The 4,126-nt window shown below is 31.3% G+C and overlaps 1 long non-coding RNA gene across 1 annotated transcript; it reads left to right on the forward strand.

The window, feature by feature from the left end:
• Positions 1–874: 874 nt before the first annotated feature.
• Positions 875–3,924, forward strand: LOC111636103. Its single transcript, XR_002758480.1, has 4 exons — positions 875–965; positions 1,060–1,128; positions 1,221–1,310; positions 3,858–3,924. It is a non-coding gene; the product is annotated as an uncharacterized LOC111636103 (long non-coding RNA).
• The last annotated feature ends 202 nt before the right edge of the window (positions 3,925–4,126 follow it).

Raw genomic sequence — 4,126 nt, forward strand, 5'->3', positions numbered from 1 at the left:
AGTGTTTTTTTTTTTAATCATAGCAGAAGTTTTATACAGTAGACTCCCTATAACGCGGGTTCATATAATTCGGATTCGTGTATCGCGGCGAAAAAATTGCGACCGTATTCGTATAAAGACACTAACAGAGACTCGTAAAATGCGGTAAAACGTCATCGCCGACTCCTGTCGCGACAGGATTGGTCGAACCTGACCAATAGTGTACAAGCAGCTGAACTATTTACACGCTACAGAGAGTTTAGGCAGGTAAGTTGAGTTTACTATCGTCTGTACAGTATATAAATTAGGTACTGTAAGTCTAATACAGTACTGTAATTTTATACATTTCTTGTGAAAAAAACATTTCTTATTCAACGGTCATAAAAATNACTCTAATAAAAACATTAAGAAACGAGGATATTGTGGAGAAGATAAACCGAGCGAATATCTTCATTAATATCATTTGTCTGCTCTTTTCTTTTGGTATTATTTTCGCCGTGTTTTGCTTTCAGATTTTCAATGTATTTTTTATCTACCCAGCGTTAGAAAAAAATGAAAAGTTTCGGGGAGAAGCTCTGATTTGTTCAGTGGAAAGTGGATTTTCTGCTTGTTTCGGATTTGGCGCTATGGGTTACGCTATACTGTTAGTAGGGGTTTTATTAGTTCTTACCGAAATAGAATTCAACCAATTGATACAAGATTTTTCTCTTGTGAGAAGAAGCGAGAGAAATTTCTATTTCAATCTGAGAAATTTGATGCTTCGTCACGAAGAACTGTGGAATTTCGTCAGTCAACTTAATACTAAATTTAGTTATCCTAGTGTGGTTATTTATCTCGGTCTTATATGTTCAACTAGTTTTTCTTATTATTCATACTTATTTATAGATGTAAATGATGCAATTAGATTAGGATTTTTAATAATAGTTGTCTTCTTCACCTTCACTTGTATTTTTGGAGCTTGTTTGTTGTGTAGTTTTGCTTTCTCGGTAAAAAATTTGTTTCTAAAAATATCTGTCATAACACGAGATGACGGTAATAAAAATCTTTTATTATTATTTTCAATACTTTTTTACTTTTCAGATGCAAAATGGCTTTCAAGATGTCCGACAATTTGCTGTCAGCAATTTACATCCGGAAGAAAAGTTAAAAGTCTGTATTTTCGTCTATTAATAAACCATTTTTAAAATTCGCATATAATTTGAATAATTAGTAAATTCTTTATTGTTTACTTTTATTTGTAGATCTTAAATTTCATGAAGAGATTTGGGAAAGTGTCGTTGTGTTTCATGATCGGTGGTATTTATCCAGTTACGAAAAGAATTCCTTTCAAAGTTTGTATTTGTTTATAGAAATAAGAAATATTCTTACAATGCAAAGTATTTTTAAGCACGATTTGAATAGTTTTATATATGTATAGTTAATGGATATTAAATTACAGATATATTATATGTCGATTTCACATACAGGCATTCCCACAAGAAACGTAAATAATCCGTTTAATTCGTACATTCTGTGAGAAAACGTTACTCGAGAGTCTATTTACTATAATTTTCAACGGAATAGATAATGCCTTGCAACGTCAACCCAAAAATGCAAAAAGTTTGCAAAATTGTAACCTGCAATGTCTTTTTTTTTTATAAAAACAAAGTATTATTTAAGCATGTAAAATGCTTAAAACAGTGCTTACTAATCATTAATTTATAAACTGTACTATATAATTAATATGGTTGTTAACAAAACAGTTGTTTTGTATACAATAATTTATATAATCTGACAATTTGCAAGTAAAATCCCTAAACATGTCGCATTGTAAACAGCATGCGCCCACTGCTGGAGAAAACCTCCGATCAGTAGTAGTTTTTCGTAGGTTCCTGCCTGACCAATAGGCTGACAATGCAGACTTTTCAAAGTTTTCTTTACGTTTTAAAAAAAACAGCCGGAATCCCGGGATTTCCTTAGAGAAACCCCAGTGGTCACACACCTGCACATAATCATGGCTCAAGTATTATCTACTTTAGCCAGTACTATAAGCAAGTGTATTGAGTGGTAAGAATAATATTCAAAATCTGAATGCAAAAGAAAGCGAAAGTAATACAGAAAGAAACAAGCAGACAAATAATATTAGTTAAGACATTCTCTCGGTTTATATTCTCCACAAGATCCTCGTTTTTTAATTTTTTTTAGAGTGGCTTTTCTACTTTTAAAGAAACTGAATATAAAAGCAAAGCAGGATTGTAAGCACGCGAGTGTTACTTTCAGCAGAAAAGTATTATTTTCAATTAAATAATAGGCCTACCATTTAATGCTAAGTTTTTCCCAAGAAGTGCAATCGTTAATCACTGCCAGTGCGATTCGAAACTACTAAATGATTGATTAAAATAATGGGACAATAAATACAAATTTAGAATATTTACAAAACTTTTCTAATAGGCAATACTTTAAAAGAAAGTGACTTCTCCCTTTCTTCCTTTTTCACTACATCAAGAAATGACAGTCTCATAGGGGGTAGACATTTCTTTACAGGCTTCTCGTCCCTATCAATATGTAAAATGTTTAAAAGCAAGAATTAGAAAGATACCTGTTTTAATGTATTGTTTATTTGAGAATTTTTGTAAATTTGCCAAGTTTCTACTAAATGTTATCAAGAATTAAGACACTACCTTGTTGAAATTAGATGAGGTTTTTTCATGACTCTCTCATCCTGCCAATTGCATTTGCAATAGAATTCCTACTTACCCCACGAATTGTTCTGTTATAAAATTGTATTGACAAAAATATAAATTAATTTAACGTGCTGACGGGGTGGAAAACATTGAAACAAGATATTTGTATTATTTTTTATTTGTTGTTTTGAAACCGAGTTGTACTAAAGTTTTGAGAGTGTTAAACATAAGATCGTGTTATTAAGCAATTACGTGGCTTCTTTTCCATTTTTATTTAATTGATACGGTATTTCTACACGTTTCGGGCTTTTGGCATTTCATCAGTCAACTAAAACAAGAAATAATATATACAGAATTTAAATATTATATTTTACAAGTATATTGCCCAAACAGTATAAAATACATGTATGTAACTTACACGTACCATTAACCACGATATGGCACTTGCAGACTATAAGTTTACCCATCACAAACACGAAGAATGAGGTGGTTACACGGACATTGTAAAATTCCGGTACATCTAGTTAAAATGGTGAAGCTATATGTAAAATATACACAAAACTATGGGTATTAACAAAATGAAGTCTTATTGTGAATTATATTTTTTTCTCCTATCAGAGGCGATGAATGTGCGTTGCTAAATTTATTCAGATACTTTTGTTGGTACATTTACAAACTTGGGAGCCTTTCATGAATTGTTTTGTTGTTTTTTTTGCACAAAATTCTTTAGTATAGTTTGTTTCACTTTTTGGTTGAACATGGACTTAGCACTATCGGGTAGTAATTCTAACAGTTTGCAACACTCAAAATTTATATAATCATGTAGAGTAGCTATAAAGCAGCCAAAACTGTGAGGTGACCAAAAGCCCGAAACGTGTAGAAATACCGTATCAATTAAATAAAAATGGAAAAAAGCCACGTGATTGATTAATAACAGGATCTTGTGTTTAACACTCTCAAAAAAGATACTTGTATGTTAAATGAAGTTTCGGTATTGGAAACTAAAACCCTATTTTACCGGTAAAACGTTCTGAGGGATATGCCTGTATTTTTATCTGAAGTTTATATAATTTATATAAAGTTTATGTGAATTCGAAATTGTTTCTTTGAGGAATCGACAAAAATAAGTACTTTCAAATCTCACCTAGTTGTATTTGTAATATTTATTATAACACGTAACATAATTATATGCCATACAAATGCTTTCTTTTTCAGGTTGCGAGTAATTTACATTCTTTCTTTTCGGCATTTATGAAACTTAAAGGAATATCGAAAGAAGAAAGGGTCTGCACTAACACAACAACATTGCATTGAGTCGCAAAAATTCGCACCTAAAGCATTCCGTTTATGTATCAATAGTTTGAAATTTGAATAAAGTTAAATTGAAATTTTTACAAAATGTTTCACAAGAATTGATTTCCAAATAATTCGGAAATATTTCGGAAAGAATTCCATCTTCTCTTGTAGCAGGTAGTTGGGCATGA

The sequence above is a fragment of the Centruroides sculpturatus genome, unplaced genomic scaffold, assembly GCF_000671375.1.
Source record: "Centruroides sculpturatus isolate CEXI.00-Female unplaced genomic scaffold, Cexi_2.0 scaffold988, whole genome shotgun sequence".
Taxonomy (NCBI): Eukaryota; Metazoa; Arthropoda; class Arachnida; order Scorpiones; family Buthidae; genus Centruroides; species Centruroides sculpturatus.